The sequence below is a fragment of the Nicotiana tabacum genome, chromosome 7, assembly GCF_000715075.1.
Source record: "Nicotiana tabacum cultivar K326 chromosome 7, ASM71507v2, whole genome shotgun sequence".
Classification (NCBI taxonomy): domain Eukaryota; kingdom Viridiplantae; phylum Streptophyta; class Magnoliopsida; order Solanales; family Solanaceae; genus Nicotiana; species Nicotiana tabacum.
In genome coordinates, this window is record NC_134086.1 from 123,744,555 (window position 1) to 123,756,252 (window position 11,698).

Sequence of the window (11,698 nt, forward strand, 5' to 3'; positions counted from 1 at the left end):
TTCTTCTGGAGACTAGAATTCAAATGGACCTCCATATATCCATGCAAGTATTATTCATTCAACCTGATTCTTTCTTGGAATTGAAGAATAATCAAACTAAAGTGTACCACAGTAGTAGTTTAAATCCATTTCTAGGCCTAGCGCTCGGAGTAGGAATTAAGGCAACACTGTGCAAAGAAGGAATAAGTCACAGTATGAGCCATATGAAGTAGCCACCGTCGAATGTGAAGCAATATTATTATAACACCTAGCTAGATTTTGGTGGTTTCTTTTATATTCTCTTTCTGTAGAACTTCTTAACTTAATGGACAAAACCCAAAAGGGGGATTGCGAAAGGTTTATTTACTTAATGGATAAACATAGTGCACATTTTTATGTATTTAGCTATTAGCTGCAATTATTTTTGGCCGACCGACAATTGTGTTGAAAGCCTATTTTTCACATTCATTTAGAGGATTTTCAGAAACCACTATGGTTTAGCGGCTATTAACTTCCTATAGCTACCATATACATATTTACTTCCTATATCTAATATTTCGTTGCTACCGGACTATATTCGCCGTATTCGCGCCACTATATTCATGAATACAGTCGCAAAATTCACCTAATAAGTAGGGAGTCCAACTGTTTAATAACGGAAAGAGAATCAATTAGTGTGTATCGCTCCTAATTTAACTCAAATCAATTCTATAAAATTTCGTTGCTACTGTGTTATATTTCATGTATTTGTGGGACTCTGTTTATAAATACAACGAGTTAATCCGCCTAAAAAATAGGAATTACAACTGTTTAATTTTGTATACCATGTATTGGCGCGACTGTATTTGTAAATACAGTGAGGTAATCCGCCTAAAAAACAGGGATTACAGCTGTTTAATTGTGTATTCCACGTATTCACGCGAATGTATTTATAAATACAGTGAGGTAATCCGCCTAAAAATTGTGATTACTGGTGTTTAATAACGGAAAGCGCAATATTGAATTGTATTCAATTTTACTATATTGAATTCAGTTGTATTCAAACAACAAAAAATTAAGAAATAGGGTGTATACTGTTCTATTCAATTCGACTGTGTACAATGTATTCAGTTCACCTATATTCATTATTCACTATTATATATTGTATTCAATTTACCATATTCAAATTGGTTGTATTCAAACAACAAAAAATCACAAAACATTGATATTCAGCTGCATTCAAAAAATACAAACATTCAGAATACATAAATACAGGGGAAAATATAGTGTATTTATACAAAAAATATAATGTATTTGAGTGTATTTGTACATAAATACAATGTGTTTGTATCATTGTATGTGACTTAATAGCAAAGAAGAGAAGAAAGTTCGCCGGAGATGGTGTTTTTCGGCCAAGCAAAATATTGCATACATTATATTAAAACTAAAAATAGAGACGAACAAAAATCTGACCCTCAAATCTTCTCCTGCGACTCTGGTTTAGATTTCCAAAGGCTCAATCCGTAGACATGACCAGATTTGTTCGCCTGCTCCCTCTTTGCTTCAGATTTATTCTCTTCGCTACAGAAAGTCCACCATCGTCACCAAAAATGGCTGCTACGACGGCTGCCTTGATGGAAAAGGGAGAGAGATTTGAGGGAGAAGAGAGAGAATTGAGAATCTTGATGATAGAGAGAGAAGGAAGAGAGAGAAAGAACATAATTGGCGTATTTCATGCCTCAATGATAGGCTATAAAATAAATACTTATTTTGCTATAAAATAGAAAAGGTAGTTATAAATAATAATATCTTGAAATTATTTTGATTTATAATAAATAGAGTGTAATAGTTTACTATAGGAGGTAAAATTTCTTTTTTTTCTTCTTCTTCCTTTTAGGTTCCTCCAGATCGGCCATCAGGCCCACACCCCCTTCCAAACAACTAAGAAGTATAGGAACAATATAATTAATTTTTATACACTATTTTTTTTTTGGTAACACTGTAACATTATCATTGATAACCAAAGAACAATTTACAAATGAAAGAGCACCTAATCTTAGACCTCCAAAATCAAAAAGAGCAGCTAATTACATTTGTAATCTTTGCATGAGTCTTCTACATCTATATAACTTCTTGTACAGGTAAGGTAAAGTTAGTCTATCAGCTAGTTCTTTCTTGATCTGAGTCACCACCATCTATATATGTACATTTAATCCTCTGAATAACTTCCAATTTTGAGCTCTCCATGTATGGTAAACTAGAGCACACCAAATGACCGCAACAATCTCTTTTTGTATACACTTCCAATGTTTCCGTCTGATACTTGTGAACACTTGTCTGATAGTACCAGGCTGCATTTGAATACCTACCCATAGTAGCATGGCCTCCCTAACAGTTTTAAACTAGGGACACTCTCCAAATAAGTGCTGAGGAGTTTCCATAATACCTGAATTGCATAAGCAACTGTTAGCATTCTCCGCTTGAATGTGCAGGTGAGCAACTCTCTCCTGAGTGAAAACCTATACTTAACAACCAACCACACAATAAATCTGTGCTTTGGTTAAGTAACATTGTTCCATATCAAAGTAGCAATATCCAGGTTCCCATGGACCCTCCCACAAGGGCCATATAGCCCTTTTGTATGGAATACCTTCCTCCTATTTGTTGCCATTCATTCCCCACATATCCCCCTTGAAATTTATCATTATGTTGCATATTATCTTTCAGTACCAACTGCAATCAGTAAGGAGTTACACTGTTATCATTAGATGACAAGCTCTTATATAGATTTCATGGACCCATTTTACCCATAACGAGTCTTTATTTACCACTAGTTGCCACAACAATTTGCCAACAGATGCTAAATTCCAGTTCCTGCAGCCCTTTATACTAAGACCTCCATTGCTCTTAGGCAAACATACAGATGCCCAGGCCACTAGAATGATCTTCCTCTTCTGTTCATTGTCCCACAAAGATAGCCTTTACATCTTCTATCAGTTTCTTTCATATCACTCTGAGGCAAGATAAAGACTGCCCGCCAAAAATTGTATATAGAAAATACAATAACATTTAAAACTTGTAGCCGACCTGCATAGGAAAGCTTCCTTGAGTAACCAGTATTGATTTTGCTTGTAATCTTATCAACTAGAATCTTGCAATCTATCTTGTTCCATTTCTTTGGGGAAAGGGGTAGTACAAGATATCTCATGGGAAATTGACCTTGTGAAAAATCTGTTTGCTGTAGAAGAGCCTCTTTAGTGGGTTCATCCACCCCTGCCATAAAGAGGCTAGACTTCTCCATATTGGCTACAAGCCTTGAAGCCTGGCTGAAGTGATTTAGAGCTTCCATGACTATTTTAACTAATTTTGTATCTGCTTTTCAAAAAATCATAAGGTCATCTGCAAACACTAAATGTGTAAGTTGATGGTGTTTACACATAAGGTGGAATATAAAGTCTAGTAAAGCACTCATAGATTTTAGTAGCCTTGTTAAATACTCCATAACCAACACAAATAGGAGGGGTGACATAGGGTCTCCTTGGCTCAGACCCTTTTTACCAGCAAAAAAACCATGGCATTCTCTATTTACCTTAACTGTAAAGTAAGGAAAGTCACACAAGTCATAACCAGTTGCACAAACTCAGGAGGAAATCTGTATCCCAATAAGACCTCTTGCAAGAACTTCCAACTGACCATATCATAGGCCTTCCTAAGGTCTATTTTCATTAAACATCTAGGAGAGGTTTTTTTTATTATAATGCCTTAGAAATCATGGCAAATTAGAACATTGTGGACCAGTGACGTTCCCTATACAAATTCTGCTTGATTTTCTTCCACTATAACACTAATGACCTTCTTCAACCTGACACAAATCATATTTGAGATAATTTTATACAATACATTGCAGCATGAGATTGGTAGGAACTGTGAGGCATATTTAGGATCACCAACCTTAGGAATCAGAGCAATGTTAGAAGTGTTCAGCTATTTTAATAGCATCCCATTCTGGAAGAATTGCAAAATGGCATTTGATATGTCTTCCCCCACAATGCTCCAGGCAGACTTGAAGAAACCACTACTAAATCCATCTAGTCCCGGGCTCTTATTGCTATCAATCTGGAAGAGAGCTATCTTGACATCCTTACCAGTATAAGGCCTCAATAATTCTGTTTGATGATCCTCAGATAATACCGGTCCTTGGTGTAGGAAACTAAGGAATGCTTTAACTCTAGAATTAGCTTTCTACCCAAGAAGATCCTCATAGTACTTGACAAATAAATTGTCTTGACATCCTTCAGTTGTGTAGTACATTACTTTAGCTTTTTATGCTTAATGACAGAATAGAAATACTTTGAGTTGTCATCCCCAAGCTTGATCCATGTATCCTTGGCCCTTTGCTGAAGAAACATCTCATTTATGTAAGAGCTCTGCCTGAATTTCAGGTATTTCTCCCTTTCAATTTGCTGGAGCACAATATTAGCAGGGTTAGCCTGTAGTTGGTTCTGAGCAATGAGCAAAGCATGTCTATCTTCTCTTGATTTTGTTTCTATATTGCTGAAAAACTATTTATTCAAGGTTTTCAAACTCTTTTTCAAACTTTTCAGTGTCGTAGTCACTTGAAACATCAAATATCCTTCTACTTGGACATCCCATCCAACTTTTACAACATCAAGGAACAGGGTGTTTTGAGCCCATGCATTACAGTGAGCAAATGATCTCCTTCTCATCTATTTCTTATTAGCTATAGTGAATTTTGCAGGACAATGATCACTTATGCCCTCAGGAATAAATGTAGCCTCGCATGAAGGCATGGAGTCTAACCAAAAATCATTGATAAAGATCCAGTCAATTTTTTAGAACACTCTTTGATCACTCCCTTTGTCATTCCAAATGTACTTGTTACCCTGATGAGGATGTATGATCAGCCCAAAAGTATCAACATAATTTTGAAAATCTTCTATTTCAGACCAACCAACAGGACTTCCTCCTATTCGATCCTCTAGATAGAGAACAGAATTGAAATCACCTACAACCAGTCATGGTTTGGAACAACCCGAGCTTATGCTAACTAAGTTATTCCAGAGATCTCTCCTATCCTCTTTGGTGTTAAAAACATATACTATAGAGATAAGGAATTCCAGTTGGAGAGGAATGTAAACTACCTCACAAGTGATAGTCTGGGAACTGATATTAATAGGAGATACTCTGTAGAATTCAGGCCTCCATACCAATACAATCCTTCCATTATAATGTGAATCCAAATTAGTTAGCCTATGCCAACCTTCAAACAACTTATTAGTAATACTATCTATCTTATTCCTCTTTATTTTAGTTTCTAATAGACCAATTAAGGTCGACCTCACATTATTACACATAAGCTTGGAAATTTAGTCCCCTAACTTTCCCATAGAGAATATTAACCATTCCCTTGATGGAGAAATAATTTATCTCTCGCACTTGACTCTGACTCGGCTGAATTAGACTTACCAATTTCTGCATTGTTCAAAATCTAGAAGGAATTAGGGCTCTCAACTGAGTGAGTAGTTGATTGTTTCCCTTTGTTGCTATTTAGCAGAGTGATCCACGTTCTTCCTCTTATACCTTGATTCTATTGGTGCATTATTTTATGACCTTGCGTTGGTGTTTGGTTCATCTTGGTTGGCTGAATGTGAGTATCTCCAGTATTGACTATGTTCCTAAGGGTGGTCTCCTTTGTAGCTTGTGGAGATGCTCTATTAGTAACACATTTTTGGATACCCTCAGAGTTTTGTTGTTCCTCTTTACCTCCTTGTTTCTGGTCCTAAGCCTTACCGACCTCATGTTTCCCTATTGAATCTCTAATAACTGGATTCAATACTCTAACCTCTTGTTTAGCCCATTGTTTCTTCCTGCAATCCCCTTCAGAGTGACCATATTTGTGGAAATATTTGCAGAGGATCGACTTCCATTCACATTGCACACTTTGCCTCATGAGAACCCCTTTTTCATTCCTAAACAGTACAGTCTCAGCAGACTGGCATCCATACTAACCTCAATTAGCATTCTAGCATAATTGAGGCCTAGTTTCTTCTCAGTACTTTGATCTACCAACTGTGGTTTGCCCACAAGACTACCAATTTTACTTAGCCCCTTTGGACTCCAATATTTGAAATCTAACCCTGGGAATTTTATCCAAATTGGAACTGTTTGAAGTTCCTTTCTGGTGAAATCTATATCAGGGTCCAGGCATTCACTATAAAGGGTTTATTATCAAAGTGGTATATCCATCCCTTAATAACAACCTTCTTCTCCTATGCACTATCAAACCTTACCAAAATTATTCCATTCTTCATCATCGAAATTTTGTTTATCCTATGCTTATTCCACAACTTCTAAATATATCCTTGCATAACATTGAATGGAGGGTGTGCCCCTAATTCATAGTACACAACAGAATCCCTCCAGTAGGTAATCTCAGAGCTGATATCTTGCAAATCAATTTCAACAATGGAAGTCTCATTGTAAGTGACAGGGGAACATATTCTAATTTGAAGCCTGAGGTTAAAATTTTTGCCAAATCAAAATCATGCCAAATTGAAGCCTTCCTAGCTGTATTTCCCTTATCTTCCTCCTTTACCACATCTGCCCATGATTTCTTACCGCTAGACGATAGAGTAGTAGGACCCATAGTGTAACAAATCGACCGATCATTTTGATCTCTAGCATGTCATTCAACAGTTTGAGGCAATGAGCAGCTTCACTTCAGGTATTATGACTTGTACGCGTGGTCGGAATTGAATTTCGGGAAGTTTGGACTTGATTTGGAAAGAAAATTCTCATTTTGAAAGCTTTAAGTTAGAAGAATTGACTAAGGTTAGATTTTTGAGTAAAAAATCTCGAAATTGGGATTTGAAGGTTCCAACAGGTTCGTATGACAATTTCAAACTTGGGCGTATGTTCGAATTGCATTTTGGATGACCCGGGAGCTCTTCAGCGCCTATTGCGGCAGTTAGCATTTTGGAAGAATTTTATGAATTTGGGGTAGAGGTGTATTTTTATGTTATCGATGTCCGTTGGGATTCCGAGTCTGAAAATAGATCCGTATTGTGGTTTTGGTATTAGGGGCGCATCTGAAAGTGGATTTGGGGGGTCCCTAGGTCATTTTGGAGTCGTTTGGCGAAAGTTAGAAATTTGAAGATTTTTTTTGAGAAGTTTGACCGGAAGTGGACTTTTTGATATCGGGGTCGGGTTTTAATTTTGGAAGTTGGAGTAAGTCCATAATGTCGAATGTGACTTGTGTGCAAAATTTGAGGTCAATCGGACGTGATTTGATAGGTTTCGGCATCGAATGTAGAACTTTGAAGTTCTAAAGTTTATTAAGCTTGAATTAGGGTGCGATTCACGAATTCGACCTTGTTTGATTAGATTTAAGGCCTTGAGTATGTTAGTGTTATGTTTCTAGACTTGTGTGGGTATTTGGTTTGGAGCCCAAGGGCTCGGGTGAGTTTCGGAGTAGCTTCGGAGTGTTTGGTGAAGAAATTAGATTGCTGGTCTGGTGTGATCGCATTTGCGATGTATTGGTCGCAAATGCGACCATCCCATTTGCGAAGGTAAGGTTCGTATTTGTGAACATGGGCTACTAAGGGAAAGATTGCATTTGCGAAGTAATTATCGCTTTTGCGATGGCTGTCCTCTTCGCATTTGAGAAGATCCTAGTCGCAAATGCAACCTGAGCAGGGATTTTTGTCGCAAATGCGATGTCGCAAATATGCGACATCTGCGTCTAAGCCAATGGCTTTTTATTCCGAGACTTAGCCCATTTCCCACTTGGTCATAGGTGATTTTTGAGAGCATTTTGAGGGGGGTTCCATCATCATCAAGAGGTAAGTGATTTCTACTATTTTTGAGTTAAATACAAGGTTTATATATGGATTTAGACATGAAAAATTGTAGAGAATTTGGAATTTTGAAGAAACCTAAAAATTGGTATTTTTGAATTTTGACTACGAATTTGGGCATGGAATTGAAAACAAATTATATCTTTGAGTTCGTGGAGTTATGGGTAAAGTTTATCTTCAATTTTTTTTGAAATCCGGGCACGTAGGCCCGAGGGTGATTTTATCGACTTTTCAAGCAGAGTTGGAAATTATTGTAAATAGGATTATAATAAGTATTTGAGTATATATTAATGGGTTTGCATAAGTATTGACTATTTTTGGAGTGTTAGGCATCGGTTTGAGTCGTCTGAAGGGCTTGGGAGCCGATTATGGGACTTCGGAGCGAGGTAAGTCTCCTTTCTAACCTTATAAGAGGGAATTAACCCCATAGGTGAATTAAATAAATGGGTGTACCTATTTGTGGGGGCTACCTACGTATGAGGTGACGAGAGTCCGTTCTACTATTATGTTATTGTCCGGGTAGTTTAAGACTAGTATCATGCTTTACTTGAAATGTTTGCGCCCTTACTTGCTAATTCAATTACTTAAGTCGTCGGAACTTGATAAACGAAGTGTAAAAGGTTAAATTCACTTACTTGAAAGATTTAATGGAATACTTGACTGTAAATATGAAATTTGTGTTTTCCTTTGAAAATAAATTACTATTTGTCGATCGGGCCGAACGCCTCAGTAGTAAATAGATGCATCTATGATTCGCGTTGTTCGACCCTCCGGCAGTGCATAGTTAAATATTATGTTAGATTGGGCTGTACGACTTTGGCATGATTTGCGCATGACTTGATTGATTGTTTTGAGATTATTAATGATTGATGTGGCCTCATTGACCGGAGATATAAATTGCTAAAATATGAAAATAAATTTGAAAATCTCCTGCAAACAAAAAAGAATTGTTTACCTGCTTCATGTTATTGAGTTTATAGTCATTTTATAAAACCCATGATTTGTCATATTATTGATACATTATAGTTGGCCATAGTAAGTGTCAGAGTCGACCTCTCGTCACTGCTTCTTCGAGATTAGACTGGATACTTACTGGGTACGTGTTATTTTCATACTCATACTACACTTGCTGTACATTTTGTTGTATAGGCACATGTATGTCTAGTGACCTAGTGGGTGCAGCAGCATGGTTGACACGGGGATTTAGGTGAGCTGCATCTTATGTACGATCCGCAACCAGCAGAGTCTCCTTCAGAGTATTTGTATTTTCTTTTCTGTCCAATTTTGTATTCCGGATAGTTATTGTATTTTATTTTATCTCCTCGTAAATGCTCATGCACTTGTGACACCGGGTTCTAGGATGATTATGAGATATTTAGTATTGCAATTGGAAAACGTTATTATTATTCTGTAAAGTTTTCTTTTATTAGTTAAATTGAAGGAAATTTATGATTTCGGGAATATTAAAATGAGAATTTATTTAACTATTTAGTGTTGGCTTGCCGGAGAGTGGTGTCCGGCGCCATCACAACCTTTAACGGATTTTGGGTCATGACACACAGTAGATTGCAATATAGCATTCCATTTCTCCTGTGTGATTTTACGCAGCGAGTTCTCATTGTTATAGTTTTCTTACTCGGTTCAACAAAATTATCAACACTGTTAACAAATGGGCAAGAATTTGAGGTAGAACCTGCAAATTTCTTCGTCTGGTTGTCATTTGTGCTGAGAATCGGCGACCTTCCTTGTTTTTCCCCTGTTACTTCGAGTTCTAGGGTTTCTTCCATCTCTGAATTCTCCACCATTACTTCCCTTTTCTCTGTGAATTGCGTTTACCTTTTCATTTTTGAACTTGCAATGAAGCCTGTGCCATTAAGGCCTTCTGAGATGTAACACGAGCCCTCTAACCCATGGTTGGCGCACATTAGCTTATCATGCACTGAGAGAGAATCGAGCCATCAAAGAAGACGAACAACAAAAATGTTGAGATTTTTTACAATATTATTTATAAAATCATTTCATACAATAATTACAGATAAAGTTTCATGATAAATGTCATCTTTAACCTTATAAAAAGGTCATTAATTTGCCGCAACAGGTTGCACTTCCAATGGCATTAACTTAAATCCTTTCAAATTTTTCTAAAGGTGACAAACCTTTCAAATCCCATTCATGCATGAAACAAAAAAAAGCGTACACCAACCAAGTGTCCACATGACGACATTCTAAATTCTTAAGAAAATTGAAAGAGAAATTGGGTCATATTTCACTTATTAGTTAACCCCTAACTTTCAACTTTTCTTATTGCCAAATTACTAAATCATTTCACATTACTCTCAAAAACACATCTCATACAGAGGCGTATCCAGGATTTCAAGAAAATAGGTGCATCATTATTTTTTTTATAGACGTTGGTCTGATTATAGGGACAACAAGTTCAAGAACAACAAGTTCATGGGAAAACTATAATTAATACTTTATTCACACAAAAAAGGCATCATTCACCTTATAATTGTCCTCGACGAGTCTTCACACTTTGAAAATGATCAATAATAGTATCATTACTTATAATCTTAAATATACCACGCTTTATATAACAAACTAAACAATTATTTAAAAAATCTTCATCCATCCTATTGCGTAGATCATTTTTGATGTACTTCAACTATGAGAATGTTCTTTCCACGCTTGCGGTAGCAACATGTATAATCAAAGTCAACTTCATAAGTAAATATACATGTGTACAAGTCTGATCAAATTTTGTCTCAACCATCACTCTATCAAGATCTATAATTCCTTTCAAGTTAAGAAACTTTCTATCACACTCTTGAGCATAGACAATGAAGCTATCGAGTTGAAAACCAAGTTCCAGAAGCTTGTTTTCATCAAATTCACTTGGATAATACTTGGACAATTTCATTATCTTGTTCTTGTCAAAATTTACTAATGATTCAACCGGACTCAAACTTGTCATACCAAGGAGTAAGTCACTAGTCACTACATCAAAACGGCTATTAAGCTCTTGAAATTCCAAATCAATAACAACATAAAATACTTTCACACGAAGTGATGTAGATATGAAACTTCGGATCTCTTATGTTTCAACTTTCCAATAATATAGTCTTCATCCATCTTGGGAATTGCAATGTCATTTTTACTACAAAATGAGCAAACCTCCTCCATCAAAGAGTCCCATTCCTCTTTTCAAGGTCAAGCATTCCCATAGCACTAACGATATCTTGATCGTTTTTTGTGGAACTTTGTTCAATTCATTTGTCAATAGAAACACCTTAAACATCAAGTGCGACATACACACAAATGCAAATTCTTGAATCATGATCAAAAGATTTTGTGCGCCAAATCTTTCAAGATGATATAGACACTCACGTTTCATATCTTTAAGCATATTAACAATTGAAGAAAATAAAATTATGAAATTGTCCAAGGTCTTATAATGAGACCCCCAACGAGTATCACTTGGTTGTTGGAGGCCTCGTTCTTGATTCAAACATTTCCCGATAAGAACTTCTCCAACTTTAATCAACTCTTTCAATTTGTCCAATTGATATTGCCGAAGTGAATCCCTACCCTTAAAAGAAGCTCCAATAGTATTCAAAACATTAATGACAACATAAAAAATTATTCACATCCGAATACTTTTTATAAAGATATACAAGTGCTAGTTGCAATTGATGAGCAAAACAATGAATAGAATATGCAGACGGGGTATCTTTCAAAATCAAAGACTTGAGGCCATTTTTTCCCCTTGCATATTACTAGTACCATCATAACCCTGTCCATGTATCTTGGATGAACTTAATAAATGCTTCAAAAGAAAAGAATAAATCTCTTTTTATAATGGT

At 36.3% G+C, this 11,698-nt stretch overlaps 1 long non-coding RNA gene across 1 annotated transcript; it reads right to left on the reverse strand.

The window, feature by feature from the left end:
• Positions 1–1,913: 1,913 nt before the first annotated feature.
• LOC142161839 (uncharacterized) lies at positions 1,914–9,958 on the reverse strand. Its single transcript, XR_012693511.1, has 2 exons — positions 3,178–9,958; positions 1,914–3,045 (listed from the first exon to the last, which is right to left on the reverse strand). It is a non-coding gene; the product is annotated as an uncharacterized LOC142161839 (long non-coding RNA).
• Between the last annotated feature and the right edge of the window lie 1,740 nt (positions 9,959–11,698).